At 39.5% G+C, this 20,111-nt stretch overlaps 1 protein-coding gene across 1 annotated transcript in view; it reads left to right on the top strand.

Moving 5' to 3' along the window:
- Positions 1-20,111, top strand: part of ALKBH8 (alkB homolog 8, tRNA methyltransferase) — a 137,113-nt gene that overhangs the window by 49,286 nt on the left and 67,716 nt on the right. The window lies entirely within an intron of this gene.

Below are 20,111 nucleotides of genomic sequence, written 5' to 3'. Positions count from 1 at the left end.
AGAGGCTCTTTAGTTCTTCTTCACTTTTTGCCATAAAAGTGGTGTCATCTGCATATGGGAGGTTATTGATATTTCTCTCAGCAATCTTGATTCCAGCTTGTGCTTCACCCAACCCAGAGTTTCTCATGATGTACTCAGAATATAAGTTAAATAGGCAGGGTGATAATATACAGCCTTGACGTACTCCTTTTCCTATTTGGAAGCAGTCTGTTACTCCATTCGCTTAGTTCCCATCGCTAAACTTTGCTTTGGCTTTTTAACTTTTGCTGAGCTTGTGTGATCATGTTGATACTGTTGTCTATAGAGCTAATGTATTTCTTTGATAAGGCAAAACCATCTTTTCCTCTCCACATGTGGGTTCTTATTAAGTGCTTTAAAAAATAATGAGGACAAGAAGGGAAAAGAGCTCTTCTCTGTCTTGTTTATTTTCATTTTACCTCTTTTCCTGGCTTGTAGCTTTAGGGGAACAGTAAACATCTTTGTTTTTTCCTCCTAACTGTGTGACCAGTGTAGAAATGAGATAAAAGATAAATGAATATCAGAATGTCAGCTGCTGAGAAAACATGGAAGATAATGGCTTTGGATCTGTTACCAACTGGATTTATTAATACTTCAACTATGAATTAGATATACTGTCCTTTACACTGGTACAGCTGAAGACTTTTCCCATAAAGACAGAGGCTATACCAGAGGACATGAAGGTGTATAAGTTAAGATTCTGCAAACTAGCTAGATTTGAAAAAGAGAAGAAAGGGCTCACTGAGGCAGGTTTGTCTCTAGTCTAACCAATCAGCTGAGGTGTGCCTTCTCTGGAGAGTTGGAAGCAAAGAAATGGAGAAAAGTAGGTCTTCCTATTACTTTCACTCCTATAGAAATTCTCTCCATTCCTAGGGAAATATAAAAAATGGGGCCTAAATATTCCTCCAACACCCTAACAGGTGATTATAAAGTTTTAAACTATAAGTTATAAAGAAGGGGAAAACTTGCCTCTAGTTACAATGAAAATCTACTGTAATCATTATCTCCATTTGGTGTCTCTGGAGTTAACATACTTTTTCTCCTAGTGAAAAAAAAATGAAGTATGATTGCCTTAAAGTATTAGTTTCAGTTATACAAGCCAAATTCAACTTAAATTGAAGAAAGTGGGGAAAACCACTACACCATTCAGGTATGACTTAAATCAATCCCTTATGACTATACAGTGGAAGTGAGAAATAGATTTAAGGTGCCTGATGAACTATGGAGGGAGGTTCATGACATTGTACAGGAGACAGGGAGCAAGACCATCCCCAAGAAAAAGAAAAGCAAAAAAGCAAAATGGCTGTCTGAGGAGGACTTACAAATAGCTATGAAAAGAAGAGAAGCAAAAAGCAAAGGAGGAAAGGAAAGATATACCCATTTGAATGCACAGTTCCAAAGAATAGCAAGGAGAGATAAGAAAGCCTTCTTCAGTGATCAGTGCAAAGAAATAGAGGAAAACAATAGAATGGGAAAGACTAGAGATCTCTTCAAGAAAATTAGAAACACCAAGGGAACATTTCATGCAAAGATGGGTGCAATAAAGGACAGAAATTGTAGGGACCTAACAGAAGCAGAAGATACTAAGAAGAGGTGGCAAGAATACACAGAACTGAAAAAAAAAGATCTTCATTTCCCAGATAATCATAGTGGTATGATCACTCACCTAGAGCCAGACATCCTGGAAGGTGAAGTCAAGTGGGCCTTAGGAAGCATCACTACAAACAAAGCTAGTGGAGGTGATGGAATTTCAGTTGAGCTATTTCATATCCTAAAAGATGATGCTGTGAAAGCGCTGCACTAAATATGCCAGCAAATTTGGAAAACTCAGCAGTGACTGGAAAAGGTCAGTTTTCATTCCAATCCCAAAGAAAGGCAATGCCAAAGAATGCTCAAACTACCTCACGACTGCACTCATGTCACATGCTAGTAAAGTAATATTCAAAATTCTCCAAGCCAGGCTTCAGCATTATGTGAACCATGAACTTCCAGATGTTCAAGCTGGTTTTAGAAAAGGCAGAGGAATCAGAGATCAAATTGCCAACATCCACTTCAGTTCAGTTCAGTTCAGTTCAGTTCAGTTCATTTCAGTCACTCAGTCGTGTCCGACTCTTTGTGACCCCATGAATCGCGGCACACCAGGCCTCCCGGTCCATCACATCTCCTGGAGTTCACTCAGACTCACGTCCATTGGGTCCGTGATGCCATCCAGCCATCTCATCCTCGGTCGTCCCCTTCTCCTCCTGCCCCCAATCCCTCCCAGCATCAGAGTCTTTTCCAATGAGTCAACTCTTTGCATGAGGTGGCCAGAGTACTGGAGTTTCAGCTTTAGCATCATTCTTTCCAAAGAAATCCCAGGGTTGATCTCCTTCAGAATGGACTGGTTGGATCTCCCCGCAGACCAAGGGACTCTCAAGAGTCTTCCCCAACACCACAGTTCAGAAGCATCAATTCTTCAGCGCTCAGCCTTCTTCACAGTCCAACTCTCACATCCATACATGACCACTGGAAAAGCCATAGCCTTGACTAGACGGACCTTAGTTGGCAAAGTAATGTCTCTGCTTTTGAATATACTATCTAGGTTGGTCATAACTTTTCTTCCAAGGAGTAAGCGTCTTTTAATTTCATGGCTGCAGTCACAATGTGCAGTGATTTTGGAGCCCCCAAAAATAAAGTCTGACACTGTTTCCACTGTTTCTCCATCTAGTTCCCATGAAGTGATAGGACCGGATGCCATGATCTTCGATTTCTGAATGTTGAGCTTTAAGCCAACTTTTTCACTCTCCTCTTTCACTTTCATCAAGAGGCTTTTTAGTTCCTCTTCACTTTCTGCCATAAGGGTGGTGTCATCTGCATATCTGAGGTTATTGATATTTCTCCCGGCAATCTTGATTCCAGCTTGTGTTTCTTCCAGTCCAGCATTTCTCATGATGTACTCTGCATATAAGTTAAATAAGCAGGGTGACAATATACAGCCTTGACGTACTCCTTTTCCTATTTGGAACCAGTCTGTTGTTCCATGTCCAGTTCTAACTGTTGCTTCCTGACCTGCATACAGATTTCTCAAGAGGCAGGTTAGGAGTTCTGGTATTCTCATCTCTCTCAGAATTTTCTACAGTTTATTGTGATCCACACAGTGAGAGGCTTTGGCATAGTTAATAAAGCAGAAATAGATGTTTTTCTGGAACTCTCTTGCTTTTTCGATGATCCAGTGGATGTTTGCGACTTGATCTCTGGTTCCTCTGCCTTTTTCTAAAACCAGCTTGAACATCAGGAAGTTTATGGTTAACGTGTTGCTGAAGCCTTGCTTGGAGAATTTTGAGTATTTCTTTACTAGCATGTGAGATGAGTGCAGTTGTGCGGTAGTTTGAGCATTCTTTGGCATTGCCTTTCTTTGTAATTGGAATGAAAACTGACCTTTTCCAGTCCTGTGGCCACTGCTGAGTTTTCCAAATTTGCTGGCATATTGAGTGCAGCACTTTCACAGCATCATCTTTCAGGATTTGAAATAGCTCAACTGGAATTCCATCACCTCCACTGGCTTTGTTCGTAGTGATGCTTTCTAAGGCCCACTGACTTCACATTCCAAGATGTCTGGCTCTAGATTAGTGATCACATCATCATGATTATCTGTGTCATGAAGATCTTTTTTGTACAGTTCTTCCATGTATTCTTGCCACCTCTTCTTAACATCTTCTGCTTCTGTGAGGTCCATACCATTTCTGTCCTTTATCAAGCCCATCTTTGCATGAAATGTTCCCTTGGTATCTCTAATTTTCTTGAAGAGATCTCTAGTCTTTCCCATTCTATTGTTTTCCTCTATTTCTTTGCATTGATCACTGAAGAAGGCTTTCTTATCTCTTCTTGCTATTCTTTGGAACTCTGCATTCAGATGTTATATCTTTCTTTTTCTCCTTTGCTTTTTGCCTCTCTTCTTTTCACATCCACTGGATCATGGAAAAGCAAGAGAGTTCCAGAAAAATGTCTATTTCTGCTTTATTGACTACGCCAAAGCCTTTGACTGTGTGGATCACAATAAACTGTGGAAAATTCTGAAAGAGATGGGAATACCAGATCACCTGACCTGCCTCTTGAGAATACTGTATACAGGTCAGGAAGCAACAGTTAGCACTGGACAGGGAACAACAGACTGGTTCCAAAAAGGAATATGTCAAGGCTGTATATTGTCACCTTGCTTGTTTAGCTTATATGCAGAGTACATCATGAGAAATGCTGGGCTGGAGGAAGCACAAGCTGGAATCAAGATTGCCAGGAAAAATATCAATAACCTCAGATATGCAGATGACACCACTTTTATGGCAAAAAGTGAAGAAGAACTAAAGAGCCTCTTGATGAAAGTAAAAGAGGAGAGTGAAGAAGTTGGCTTAAAGCTCAACATTCAGAAAACTAAGATCATGGTATCTGGTCTCATCACTTCATGGCAAATAGATGGGGAAACAGTGGAAACAGTGGCTGACTTTATTTTTCTGGACTCCAAAATCACTGCAGATGGTGATTGCAGCCATGAAATTAAAAGACGCTTACTCCTTGGAAGGAAAGTTATGACCCACCTAGACAGCGTATTAAAAAGCAGAGACATTACTTTGCCAACAAAAGTGCATCTAGTTAAGGCTATGGTTTTTCCTGTGGTCATGTATGATGTGAGAGTTGGACTATAAAGAAAGCTGAACTTTGAATCCTTTTGAACTGTGGTGTTGGAAAAGACTCTTGAGTGTCCCTTGGACTACGGGGAGATCCAACCAGTCCATCCTAAAAATCAGTCCTGGGTGTTCATTGGAGGGACTGGTGTTGAAGCTGAAACTCCAATACTTTTGTGACATGATACAGAGAGCTGACTCAGAGGGAAAGACACTGGTGCTGGGATAGATTGAGGACAGGAGGAGAAGGGGATGACAGAGGATGAGATGGTTGAATGGCATTACCAACACAATGGGCATGCGTTTGGGTGAACCTCGGGAGTTGGTGATGGACAGGGCAGCCTAGCATGCTGTGATTCATGGGATCGAAAAGAGTCGGACATGACTGAGCGACTGAACAGAACTGATACAAGATAATAATTTGATATTTTTATATTCTGTAAGATAATTACCACAATAAGACTAGTTACCATCTGTTGCTGTACAAAGTTATTATAGTATTATTAACTGTGATCTCTGTGCTGTACATTACATCCCTTTTGCTAATTTGTTTTGTAAGTTTGGACGTTTGTACCTCTTTATCTCCCTAACCTATTTTACTCATCCCCCTATCCTTCTCCCCTGTTGGGATCACTAATCCTCTTTATCTGGATCTGCTTCTGTTTTGTTACATTTGCTCATTTTTTTTTTTTTAGATTGCACATATAAGTGAGATCATATAATATTTGTCTTTCTCATCTGATTTATTTTACTTAATATACTCTATGTCCATCCATGTTGCTGTAAATGGCAAAGTTTCCTCCTTTTTTATGGCTGAATAATTTTGTATATGTGTATGTGTGTCTCACATTTTGTTTATGCATTAATGGACTCTTAGGTTGCTTTCATGTCTTGGCTGTTGTAAATAATGCACATGGAGGAGCATGTATCTTTTCAAGTTTGTGTTTATGCCTTATGTAAGGCAGAGTTGTGTTTGAAATGTGGAATTTGCTGATGTGTGCTCTGGAGTAGATTTGTTTGTGGTGTTTTCTGTTTAACTTTTGATTGGCTCTTGTATTGCTTGCGTCACGTATGCACTATTGTAGACAAGTTCCCAGGTATGTCACTTAAATGTGTTCATAGTATCTGATCAACTAGGAAAATTTTCACACCAGAAATACCGAATGATACTCTGCTTCATACACCCTCACTCAGAAGCAATGAGAAATAAGTTCCTTTGGCCTCCATTTAGCTGTTTTGTCTACTACTTGCAGATCACTCTTATATGCCATAAGCTACATCATCATCATGTATGAGTTTATTTTTGCCCCTCGTTTTAAGACTATTAAGGCTTGTACTTTAGAAAATTGCTTCTGACTGCAGCAAGGGAGCAGAGCTTATATTCTTTCTTTAATCATTTTCAAATGGGAAGTCCTGTGTCCTCTGTATTGATTCCACGGTGTGTTATCACTGCCATTGCCTCTCCTTCCTTTGAGTTTCAGGAGACTTGGTAATCTTGAGATTCTATTTTTCAAGGAATTTAACAAGTGAATTCATGACTTTTAGTGTTTTTTTTTTGTTGTTGTTGTTGTTTTATTGGAGTATAATTGCTTTACAATGTTGTATTAATTTCTGCTGTACAGCTTGATAAATCAGCTATATGTATATACACAGGCCCCTCCCTGTGGGCCTCCCACCCCACCCCCCACCCCAGTCCCACCCATCTAGGTCACCACAAAGTTTCAAACTGACCTCCCTGTGCTGTATAGCAGGTTCGCCCTAGCTATCTGTTTCATACATGGCACTGCATGTATGTCAGTCTCAGTCTCACAATTCATCACTCCCCCACCCCACCAGGGAAGTCCTTCACTATTGTTTTCTATTTCATTTATTTCTATTACGATCTTTATGATTTGGGGTTTTAAAATTTTTCTTTCTATAATTGCTCTAGGTATAAGGTTAGATTGTATATTTGAGATTTTTCTTGTTTCTTGAGGGGAGATTGAATTGCCATAAACTTTCCTCTTAGAACTGCTTTTGCTGTGTCCCATAGGTTTTGGGTCACTGTGTTTTTGTTTCTATGTATTTTTAAAATTTTCTCTTTGATTTCTCATGAGCTCTTGGTTATTTAGTAGGGTAGCCTCCACGTGTTTGTGTTTTTAATAGTTTTTTTTTTCTTGTAATTGATTTCTAATCTCATGGCAATGTGGTCAGAAAACATGTATGATACGATTTCAGTTTTCTTAAATGTCCTGAGGCTTGATTTGTGACCCAAAATGTAACCTATCCTGGAGAATGTTTTATGTGCACTTGAGAAGAAAGTGTATTCTGCCACTTTTGTGTGGAATGTTGTAAAAATATTAGTGAAATCTGTTTGGTCCATTGTGTCATTTTTTTCATTTAAAGATTGTGTTTCCTTAGTTATTTTCTATCTGGATGATCTGTCCATTGGTGTAAGTAGGCTGTTAAAGTCCCCCATTTTAACAAAAATTCAATTTGGGAAAGGAGCATGTCAGGACTGTATATTGTCACTCTGCTTATTTAATTTATATGCAGAGTACATGATGAAAAATGCCAAGCTGGATGACTCACAAGCTGGAATCAAGATTGCTGGGAGAAATATCAACAGCCTCAGATATGCAGATGATAGCCCCCACAATGACAGAAAGTGAAGAGGAACTAAAGAGCCTCTTGATGAATATGAAAGAGAAGAGTGAAAAAGCTGAAAGAGGAGAGTGAAAAAGCTGGCTTAAAATTCAGTGTTCAAAAAACAAAGATCATGGCATCAGTCCCATCACTTCATGGTAAATAGACTGGGAAAAAATGGAAATAGTGGTAGATTTTATTAGACTCCAAAATCACTGTGGACAGTTACTACAGCCATGAAATTAAAAGACGCTTGCTCCTTGGAAGAAAAGCTTTGACAAACCTAGACAGCATATTGAAAAGCAGAGGCATCACTTGGCCAACAAAGGTCCGTATAGTCAGAGCTATGATTTTTCCAGTAGTCATGATATGAGAGTTCTGCCATAAAGAATGCTGAGTGCTGAAGGATTGATGCTTTTGAATCTGTGTTGCTAGAGAAGACTCTTGAGAGTTCCTTGGACAGCATGGAGATCAAATCAGTCAATCTTAAGGGAAATCAACCCTGAATATTCATTGGAAGGACTGATGCTGAAGCTGAAGCTCCAATACTTTGGCCACCTGATATGAAGAGCCAACTCACTGGAAAAGACCGTGATGCTGGGAAAGATTGAGGGCAGGAGAAGAGGGCAACAGAGGATAAGATGGTTGGATGGCATCACTGACTCAGTGGGCATGAGTTTGAGCAAACTCTGGAGATAGTGAAGGACAAGGAAGCCTGGTGTGCTGCAGTCCATGGGGTCACAAAGAGTACTTAGTCACTTAGTAAGTGAATAACAACAAATTCCCCCACTATTATTATTTTACTGTTGATTTCCCATTTTGTGGTTTTAGCATCTGCCTTATGTATTGAGGTGCTCCTCTGTTGGGTGCAGAAACATTTATAATTGTTATATCTTCTTGGATCGATCCCTTGATCATTATGTAATATGGTTCTTTGTCTCCTGTAACATTATTTTAAAGTCTATTTTATCTGATATGAGTATTGCTACTCCAGCTTTCTTTTAATTTCCATTTGCACGGAATATCTGTTTCCATCCCCTTCTTTCAGTCAATATGTGCCCCTAGGTCTGAAGTGGTTCACTTGTAGACAGCATATATAGGGTTTTGTTTATATATCCATTTAGTTAGTCTGTGTCTTTTGGTTGGAGCATTTAATCCATTTACATTCAAATTAATTATCAATATATATGTTCCCCTTACCATTTTCTTTATTGTTTTGGTGGATCTTTTTCTTCTCTTGTGTTTTCTGCCTAGAGAAGTTCCTTTAGCATTTGTTGTAAAGCTGGTTTGGTGATACTGAATTCTCTTCTCATTTGCTTTTCTGTAGAACTCTTAATTTCTGTGTTGAATCTAAATGAGATCCTTGCTGGGTAGAGTAATCTTGCTTTTAGGTTTTCCCCTTTCATCATTTTAAGTATATCCTGTCACTCCCTTCTGGTCTGCAGCTCCCAGGTAGGAGGCAAGGAAGGGAAACTGGTTTCTTGTGGCCTTTGATTTTAACTTTTATTAAAGGTTGGAAACTAAGCAGGCATGTGTAGTATAGGTGTATATGTGTGTGTTAGTCATTCATTCATGTCCAACTTTTTGTGATCTCGTGAACTATTGCCTACCAGGCTCCTTTGTCCATGGAATTCTCTAGGCAAGAATACTGGAGTGGATTGCCATTCCATCCTCTGGGGGATCTTCCCAACCCAGAAATTGAACGTGGGTCTCCTGAATTGCAGGCAGATTCTTTACCATCTGAGCAACCAGGGAAGCCTATGTAGTATAGGTAGGAGGTTTAAGTTCCTCTGCTTTGGAAAAATATATTATATCAGAAGGCTTCTCTTCTAGGTACTTTTCAGCTTAGGAAAGTATATTTTTGGCAGTATCATCTTTTGTAGAGTGACAAAAAGCTGTATTTGTTTTACTAAAAATGTACCGAGTTCCTCTTCACCCCAACAGTGGACTAATTATCTAATGATATGGTAGGAGTCTGTATTTATAAATCCAGGGAATATGTTAACAGACATTTTTGTTATTGCTGTATTTTTTTGTAAGTAATTTGTTTCAGTCTTGTATCCTTGCAGTTGTGTTTGTCTCTTCTTTTCTTTTTCTCCTTTTCTACTTCTCAGGGTAAGATAATCCGAATCCTAGTTCATGGAGCCAAAGAATGAACTTTACAAACATGCCAATAGTCACATAGGCAGAGTATTATTTTAAAGGAGAGAGAAATATAAAGTTCCCAGCATAGACACTGAGAGGGGGTGAAGTGCCCCTAAAGGGCGGCAATTATAGCAGTTTATATTTTTACCAGTATTGATCTGTTCGTTTTTGGTTGGCTCACATTCCCGATTTATATAATTTCTGACCAATTAGTTTGAAAGTCCCTATGTCCAGATTGTCATTTTTATGACTTTTAAAAAATCCTTCTGTCCTTGAGTTTTCTTAGACATTGAATCACTATCCTATGACTCTTTCTCATGACCCCAGGCCATCATTTAAGGACCAGATAAGGACTAGAAGTATGGGCTAAGAGTTAATGGTCCATCTAGTGTTTTCCTATCTGATAAGTTAGTCAACAGTTACTGATTGTTCTGTCTTGAGTCTGGATATTTTATGACCCTCCGTGCCAGGGAGACTTTCCTCTGAATGCCTGGAATCTGGAGCAACAAGTATAGCTTTAAGTCAGTGGAGCAAAATGTTTATATGGGAGAAGGAGTTGAAGTTAAAAAAATGAACTGAGGTCCTGGCCCTACAGTGACTGCCTAACAATTTCTACCTCACAAATGTGGCAGACATGGCCATGATGAGGTATATGGAATCCTTTGTGTGCTGTTTAAAATAAAAAGCAAACTTACTTCCAGCAAACTTACTTACAGGTTGTTACTGAACCAAATTTGTATCTGCTTGCCTGCAAAGGGTAAAGCCAATCTGCTGACACTGTATTGTGGTGAGGAAGAGTGTAGCATTTTTTCTAAAGGCATCAATACAAGGATGAGTGGCTTATGCTCTGAAACACTGAAGTCTTCAAAGAGTATCAGAAAAGCTTTTTAAAAGGCAAGGTGAGGGAGGGGAGTGTCCCAGGGTATGTGATCAGCTCTTGCACAGTTCTCTGATTGATGATAATCAGTCTTTAGGAACCAGAAGTTTGGGAGCTACATGCTCATAGTCATCAAGTAGTTAATTTCTTCCTTTTGTGGTGGTTTTAGCATCTTAAAAACTCAGGAAATATGTGTCAGATACTACTACCTAGGTACTATTGAGAGGAGCTAAAACAGAGGCTACAGGAAGAGGTCTGTCCCAGGAAAGCCCAATAGGGTCCTGCCCAGTTGCAGTTTGAATCCTATGGAAAAGTTAGTGCAACTACAGAAGATTTATATTTGGCAGGCTGCTTTGTAGTCTGCTAAATTCTCAGGCATGAAATAATTTTCTCCAGCTAAATATATCCTCTCAGTTTTCTCCGTTCTCTATGAGTCACACATCATTCTTTATGTCTTATTGTCTCTTGTTGATATATCCTTAAGAGTTTCAAAAGGTTAAAGGTCTCAGCCTATTTTTAACCGATAAGGATCAGGATTAAATTTGTCTTCTTTCTCAGAAGTGCTCCCAGTAGTGTTATATGTTTTCATTTTCCTGTTTAGCCAGCGTGGAGGAGATCAGTGTCATGTACTTTTCGGTTATGCATCTGTCAACTTAAAAAATATTCACAACCTATAAGTTGAGAGTTATGTTTTATTCTGTGGGAATTTTTAGGACTTCAAGTCTGGGAGACAGCATCTCAAGTAACCCTGAGAGAATTGGTCTGAGGAGGTGAAAGGAGGAGTGAAGTTTTGTAGCAAAAGACAGTAGTCTGAACATCAAAAGATTGTTAATAAAAAGAAAACCAGATATCCCAAGTTAAGGAATTTAATGCTCTTCTGTGTATGGGAAGATGCAAGTGTCTGGGCTCACTGAAATCATTCCTGTGATATGCATCTTGCTATCCTGGGGTCAGTGTCCTGAGTTTTTTCACATCCTGAACTTCCTTGGGGCTCATTGTAGGGAGTGGTTGCAGTTCGATGGCTGCTAGATCACAGGTTTCTTCTCCTTTCTGAGTGCCCCCAGAGCTTACCAGCCCACATTGTTATTATTCAGTTGCTAAGAGATGTCTGACTTTTTGTGACCCATGGACTGCAGCACACCAGGTTTCTCTGTCCTCCAGTATTTCCCAGAGTTTGCTCAGATTCATGTCCATTGAGTTGGTGATGCTTTATAACCACCTCATCCTTTGTCATCCCCTTCTTTTGACTTCAATCTTTCCAGCATCAGGGTCTTTTCCAATGAGTCACTGCAATTGCTGATGACTGTGACATCCTTGTTTACTGATTCAGCAGGAAATATTTCATTTCTCACATCTTATCTTTACTTCAGTAAATACTTGATAACTGTGTCTGCAGTTTCCTTTCTGTTGTATTTGGTTGTGTTAAAGGTTTTATAAGAGCAGAATGTCTAGGGTTTTTTGTGTTTTTTTTGAACTAAATATTATCCTTAATCTTGCCCCATTGTTGCAGGAGAAGCAGGTGTGAAAGAATAGTCATGTCCCAGGTCTTGGGTGAGTTCCTGGGATGGCTGCCAAGTGAGGATTCTTGGCTTCATGTGGAAAAGAATTCTAGAGTAAGCCATAGTAAAGTAAAAGATCTTTTAGAGAGATATACATTCCATAGACAGAATGTGGTCAGTCTCAGAAGGCGAGAACCAGATTTCAGGCTGTGGGGTGTTTAGTTTATGGGCTGGGTAATTACATACGCTAAGAAGTAGGACTATTGTAACTGTTTGAGAGAAGGGGCAGAAGTTTCTAGGAAGTGGGCCACAGCCCACTTTTTGTCCTTTTATGGTCAGCCTGGGACCTGTTATGGTGTCTGAGAATGTGTCATTTAGCATGCTAATGCATTGCAATAAAAGTATAATAAGGCTCAAGTGCTTTTGTAATTCGAATCTTCAGCCATCTTGGGCCACATTGGTTATAACCAGTTTTGTTGTATCCTCAATGGCTGTGTCATTGTTACAGTGATTGTGTCCTGTTGCGTTTCTTCCTGCCTCATCATGAGCTTGCTACGAACTTAATCTTTATTGACTCAGAAAATAAAATATGTAAAACCAAAAAGAATAATTGGAAAAACTTCCAGTGGAGCAAAGCTGTTACAGGGAAGAATGACTCAGCAGTTGCTGGCAAGGATTGTTGATTGTGAATCCTTAATAAACATTTGAAAAAGTCTTTTTTTTTTTTTTTTTTTGGTTCTTTAACAAGCAATGTTTTCAGGAAAATATTATAGATTTTATAATATTCCCTCCCTGTTGTTTGACCTGAGACCATGACAGGGAGGGAACACAGCCCCGCCCATCAACAGAAAATTGGCTTAAAGATTTACTGAGCATGGCCCTGCCCATGAGAACAAGACCCAGTTTCCCCCACAGTCAGTCTCTCTGATCAGGAAGCTTTGATAAGCCTCTTATCCTTATCCATCAGGTGGCTGACAGAATGAAAACCATAATCACAGAAAACTAATCACATGGACCACAGCCTTGTCTAACTCAGTGAAACTATGAGCAGTGCCCTATAGGGCCATCCAAGACAGACAGTTCATGGTAGAGAGTTTTGACAAAACATGGTCCACTGGAGAAGGCAATGGCAAACCACTTCAGTATTCTTGCCTTGAGAACCCCATGAAAAGTATGAAAAGGCAAAAAGACAAGACACTGAAAGATTAGCTCCCCAGGTTGGTAGGTGCCCAGTATGTTACTGGAGAAGAGTGGAGAAATAACTCCAGAAAGAACAAAGAGATTGAGCCAAAGCAAAAACAACACCCAGCTATGGATGTGACTGGTGATGGAAATAAAGTCTGATGATGTAAAAAACAATATTGCATAGGAACCTGGAGTGTTAGGTCCATGATTCAAGGTAAATTACAAGAGGTCAGATAGGAGTTGGCAAGAGTGAACATTGACTTTAGGAATCAGTGAATTCAAGTGGACTGGAATGGACGAATTTAACTCAGAAGAATCCCTTAGAAGAAATGGAATAGCCTCATAGTCAACAAATGAGTCTGAAATGCAGTACGTGGGTGCAATCTCAAAAATAACAGAATGATCTCTGTTCGTTTCCAAGGCAAACCATTCAATATCACAGTAATCCAAGTCCATGCCCCAACTGGTAGTGCTGAAGAAACTGAAGTTGAATGGTTCTGTGAAGACCTACTATACCTTCTAGAACTAACAACCAAAAAAGATATTCTTTTCATTAGAGGAGACTGGAATGCAAAAGGAGGAAGTTAGTAGATACCTGGAGTAACAGGCATGTTTGGCCTTGGAGTACAAAATGAAGCAGGACAAAGGCTAATAGAGTTTTGACAAGAGAACACACTGGTCATAGCAAACACTCTCTTCCAACAACACAAGAAATGACTGTACACATGGACATCACCAGGTGGTCAATACCGAAATCAGATTGATTATATTCTTTGCAGCCAAAGATGGAGAAGCTCTATAGTCAGCAAAAACAAGACCGGGAGCTGACTGTGACTCAGATCATGAACTCCTTATTGCAAAGTTCAGACTTGAAGAAAGTATGGAAAACCACTACATTATTCAGGTATGACCTAAATTAAATCCCTTATGATTATACAGTGGAAGTGACAACTAGGTTAAAGGGATTAGACCTGGTAGAGTGCTTGAAGAACTATGGATGGAGGTTCATGACATTGTACAGGAGGCAGTGATCAAGACCATCTCCAAGAAAAAGAAATGCGAAAAGGCAAAAGGGTTGTCTGAGGAGGCTTTACAAATAGCTGAGAAAAGAAGAGAAGCAAAAGTCAAAGGAGAAAAGGAAAAATATACCCATTTGAATGCAGAGTTCCAAAGAATAGGAAGGAGAGACAAGAAAGCCTTCCTCAGTGATCAATGCAAAGAAATAGAGGAAAACAATAGAATGGGAAAGACTAGAGATCTCTTCAAGAAAATTAGAGATACCAAGGGAACGTTTCATGGGTTCAATAAGATGGGTTCAATAAAGGACAGAAACGGTATGGACCTAACAGAAGCAGAAGATATTAAGAGAAGAGGTGGCAAGAATACACAGAAAACTATACAAAAAGCTCTTCATGACCCAGATAACCAGCATGATATGATCACTCACCTAGAGCCAGACATCCTGAAATGTGAAGTCAAGTGGGCCTTAGGAAGCATCACTACAAACAAAGCTAGTGGAGGTGATGGAATCTCAGTTGAGCTATTTCATATCCTAAAAGACGATGCTGTGAAAGTGCTTCACTCAATATGTCAGTAAATTTGGAAAACTCAACAGTGGCCACAGGACTGGAAAAGGTCAATTTTCATTCCAATCCCAAAGAAAGGCAATGCCAAAGAATGTTCAAACTACTGTACAGTTGGACTCATCTCACACGCTAGCAAAGTAATGCTCAAAATTCTTCCAGCCAGGCTTCAACAGTATGTGAACCGTGAACAACTGTATGTTCAGGCTGGATTTAGAAAAGGCAGAGGAACCAGAGATCAAATTGTGAACTTCTGTTGGATCATCACAAAAGCAAGAGAGTTCCAGAAAAAATCTACTTCTTTATTGACTACGCCCAAGGCTTTGACTGTGTGGTTTACAACAAACTGTGGAAAATTCTTCAAGAGATAGGAATACCAGACCACCTTACTTGCCTCCTGAGAAATATGTATGCAGTTCAAGAAGCAACAATTAGAACTGGAAATGGAACAAGAGACTGGTTCCAAATTGGGAAAGGAGCATGTCAATGCTGTATTTTGTCACCTTCCTTATTATTTAACTTCTGTGCAGTGTACATCATGGGAAATGCCTGGCTGGATGTAGCACAAGCTGGAATCAAGATTGCTGGGAGAAATATCAATAACCTCGTACACAGATAACACCACCCTTATGGCAGAAAGAGAAGAAGAACTAAAGAACTAAAGAGTCTCTTGATGAAAATGAAAGACTTAAATGAAAAACCCGACTTAAAGCTCAGCATTCAGAAAACTAAGATCATGGCATCCAGTCCCGTCTCTTCATGGCAAATAGATGGGGAAACAATGGAAACAGTGACAGACTTAATTTTGGGGGCTCCAAAATCACTGCAGATGGTGACTGTAGCCATCAAATTAAAAGATACTTGTTCCTTGGAAGAAAAACTATGACCAATGTAGACAGCATATTAGAAAGCAGAGATTAGTTTGCCAAGAAAGGTCCATCTAGTCAAAGCTATGGTTTCTCCTGTTGTCATGTATGGATGTGAAAGTTGGACTATAAAGAAAGCAGAGTGCATAAGAATTGATGCTTTTGAACTCTGGTGTTGGAGAAGACTCTTGAGAGTCCCTTGGACTGCAAGGAGATCAAACCAGTAAGTTCTAAGGCAAATCAGTCCTGAATATTCATTGGAAGGATGATGCTGAAGCTGAAACTCCAGTACTTTGGCCACCTGATGCGAAGAACTGACTCATTTGAAAAGACCCTGATGCTGGGAAAGATTGAGGGCAGGAGGAGAAGGGGTCGACAGAGGATGAAATGGTTGGATGGCATCACTGACTCGATGGACATGAGTCTGAGCCAGCTCTGGGAGTAGGTGATGGACAGGGAGGCCTGGGGTTCTTCAGTCCCTGGGTTTGCAGAGTCAGATGTAACTGAGTGATTGAACTGAAGTGATAAAACTGTAGAGTCTGAGTCTAGTACTTGATGATATTTTCCCATCAGGCGTTTTCACCCAGACTGATTTCATTCCTTTGAGTCGTAGCTGATCATCTCTAATGAAGGAATTAATGTTTGTGTGTGCTCAGTGCTCAGTTGTGTCTGACTCTTTGCGATCATTTGGACTGTAGCCCTCCAGGCTCTTCTCTAGGGGTTTTTCAGGCAAGAATACTGGAGTTGGTTTCCATTTCCTCCTCCAGGGATCCTCCCAACCCAGGGATTCGACCCAGGGATGGAACCTACATCTCCTGTGTCTCCTGCATTGCAAGTAGATTCTTTACCACTGAGCCAAATTAATAATAATCTATTATTGTTTCTTTTTTGTGGACTTTAGTGTTTATTCAGAAAATTAAAGCCTATATGTATGTTTGCTTAAAAATGGGCTATAGTGATACTTTCTCCCCTTTTTTCAACATTTAATAATGAAATTTTTTAGACAGAAAAGTTGATCATATTATACAGTAAATCTGTTTAAATTCACCACCTAGATACTACAGTTAACATTTTAATATATCTCCTTTATTAAATGTCTGTTCATCTATTGATCCTCAGTCTGTTGGCCCATCTTCTTTTAGGGAAGTTGCAGGTTTTAGTACGTTTCATGTCCAAAACATAATTTATCTACAGTGTTTTTAAAATAGAATGCTTTTGGAGTGTGGAGAATGCTTTATGGACTGTTTGGAATTATGTGTCATCATTTGGAACAGGTAATTGGAAAACTAAGTCTATCATCATACTTTATTTTCCATACTTAGTTTGAAAGGGCATATTAGAAAGTGAAAAAGACAGAGTTTTTTAGACCAGTATCATTGTTGTTCAGTCGCTCACTCATTTACGACTCTTTGCAACCCCATGGACTAACATGCCAGAGTTCCCTGTCCTTCACTATTTCCTGGAGTTTGCTCAGACTCATGTCCTTTGAGTCAGTGATGCCATCCAACTGTCTCATCCTCTGTCACCCCCTTCTCTTCCTGCCTTCAATCTTTTCCAGTGTCAATGTCTTTTCCAATAAGTTGGCTCTTTTCATCAAGTGGTCAAAGTGTTGGAGCTTCAGCTTCAGCATCAGTCCTTCCAGTAAATACTCAGGACTGATTTCCTTTAGGATTGAGTGGTTTGATCTCTTTGTTGTCCAAGGGACTCTCAGGAGTCTTCTCAGCACCACAGATTCAAAAGCATTGATTGGCACTCAGCCTTCCTTATGGTCCAACTCTGACATCCATACATGACTACTGGAAAAACCATAGCTTTGACTGTATGGACCTTTGTTGGCAAAGTGATGACTCTGCTCTTTAATATGCTGTCTAGGTTGGTCATAACTTTTCTTTCAAGGAGCCAAGTGTCTTTTAATTTCGTGATAGTGATCACTGTCTTCAGTGATTTTGGAGCCCAAGAAAATAAATTCTGTCACTCTTTTCATTTTTTCCCTATCTGCTTGCCATGAAGCGATGGGACTGGATGCCATGATCTTCGTTTTCTGTTTTTCTTTTAGATCTTAGATTTTTGAATGTTGAATTTTAAGCCAGCTTTCTCACTCTCCTCTTTCACACTTCATCAAGAGGCTCATTAACTTTTCTTCACTTTCTGCCATTAGGGTGGTGTCATCAGCATATCTGAAGTTATTGATATTCCTCCCAGAACTCTTGATTCCAACTTATGCTTCATCCAGCCCAGCATTTTGCATGATGTACTCTGCATAGAAGTTAAATAAGCTGGTGACAGTATACAGCCTTGACATACTCCCTTCCCAATTTGGAACCAGTTCGTTTTTCCATGTCCGGTTGGTTCTAACTGTTGCTTCTTGACCCGCATACAGGTTTCACAGGAGGCCGGTAGGATGGTCTGGTTTTCCCATCTCTTTAAGAATTTTCCACATGTTGTTGTGGAAAGTCAAAGGCTTTAGCATAGTCAGTGAAGCAGAAGTAGATGTTTTTCTGAAATTCCCTTGCTTTTTCTATGATCCAGTGGTTGTTGGCAATTTGATCTCTGGTTCCTCTGCCTTTTCTAAATCCAGCTTGTACATCTGGAAGTTCTTGGTTCACATACTGTTGAAGCCTAGCTTGAAGGATTTTGAGCACGATCTTGCTAGCATATGAAGTGAGTGCAACTGTGCAGAAGGGCAAGCTCTTCTTTGGGATTAGAATGAAAACTGACCTTTTCCAGTCCTGTGGCCACTGCTGAGTTTTCCAAATTTGTTGGTATATGGAGTGTAGCACTTTAACAGTATCATCTTTTAGGATTTGAAATAGCTCAACTGGAATTCCATCACCTCCCCTAGCTTTGTTTGTAGTGATGCTTCCTAAGGACTGCTTGACTTCATGCTCCAGGATGTCTGGCTGTTGGTGATTGATCAAACCATCGTGGTTATCTGGGTCATTAAGACTTTCTTGTACAGTTCTTCTGTGTTTTCTTGCTACCTCATCTCAATATCTTCTGCTTCTATTAGATCCATACCATTTTTGTCCTTTATTGTGCCCATCTTTGCATGAAATGTTACCTTTGTATCTCTAATTTTCTTGAAAAGATCTCTAGTCTTTCCCATTCCATTGTTTTCCCCTGTTTCTTTGCACTGATCACTTAAAAAGGCTTTCTTATCTCTGTGTGCTATTCTTTGAAACACTTCATTCAGATGGGTGTATCTTTCCTTTTCTCTTTGGTCTTTCATTTCTCTACTTTTCTCAGCTATTTGTAAGGCCTCCTTAGACAACCATTTTTGCTTTTTGCATTTCTTTTTCTTGGGGTTGGTTACTGCTGTACAGTGTTACGAACCTCCGTCCATAGTTTTTCAGGCACTCTGTTTACCAGGTCTAATCCCTTGAATCTATTTGTCACTTCTACTGTATAGTCATAAGGTATTTGACTTAGGTCATACCTGAATGGCCTGGTGGTTTTCCCTGTTTTCTTCAATTTAAGTCTGAATTTTGCAATAAGGATCAATATAATTCTATATAATTTATGAAGAATTTTCATGTATATCATCTGTTTTACCCAATATCATTATTATTATTAATAGGTATTAGTTACTGAATGCTTGCTTTGGTGCCTGGTACTGTCCTAAATTTACCTTTGATGAAGGTATTATGCTAAATAATGTTCACCCCACTGATACTTAGTTGGCATATTTATTTTTCACATGGATTGATCTGTTCGCTTAAATTTTTTTTGGCCCTTTGATGTGCCTTTTTAAAATTCACATTTGGAGATTTCCCTTGTGGTCCCATGGCTAAGATGGTGCTCCAAATTCAAGAGGCCCAGGTTCCATCCCTGGTCAGAAAACTAGATCCCATGTGCTGCAACCAAGACCCAGTGCAGCCAAATAAATAAATGAATAAATAAGAAAATATTTAAGTCTAAAATGTGTCACTTTAAAGGAAAAATGAATTATATGAAAACCTGCGTCTAATAGTTACTTCTCTTTAAATTGTTAATATTCTAAAATAGGCTTCCCACATGGCACTAGTGATAAAGAACCCACCTGCCAGTGCAGGAGATATAAGAGATGCAGGTTCAGTTCCTAGGTCAGGAAGATCCTCTGGAGAAAGGCATGGCAACCCACTGCAGTATTCTTGCCTGGAGAATCCCATGGGCAAAGGAACCTGGCAGGCTATAGTCCAGAGAGTCACAAAAAGTTGGACATGACTGAAGTGACTTTACATGCCTGCACATGAATAATAATATCTACTGTTTTTGTGTTTACAATGTACCAGATACTATGACAATCCTATAAGAGTTGAGGAAACTGGACACAGAGGTGTTAAATGAGTTGTCCTGAATCATATGGCCAGTAAGTGAAAAAGCCAAGATATAAATGTTTCAGGTTCTAAGTCCTTGAATTTGACTACTAATGTTTTTCATAGTATGAATGCTTCTCTGACCACCTGCATCACAATTTCCTTAGGTAATTGTTAGAAATGCAGATTCCTGAGGCTTACTGTAGACCTACTTTTAGTCATTCAGTTGATTCTTATGTGCACTGAAGTTTGAGAGCCAGTGTGCTATGCGCTCCTCTAAGCATTACCATGTTTTAATCTCTATTAGCTTAAAAAGATAGAATCAATGAATTACTCTTATTTTTGGAGTATATGACTTTT

This window comes from Ovis aries, chromosome 15, assembly GCF_016772045.2.
Source record: "Ovis aries strain OAR_USU_Benz2616 breed Rambouillet chromosome 15, ARS-UI_Ramb_v3.0, whole genome shotgun sequence".
Classification (NCBI taxonomy): domain Eukaryota; kingdom Metazoa; phylum Chordata; class Mammalia; order Artiodactyla; family Bovidae; genus Ovis; species Ovis aries.
This window is presented reverse-complemented; position numbering and strand designations above follow the sequence as displayed.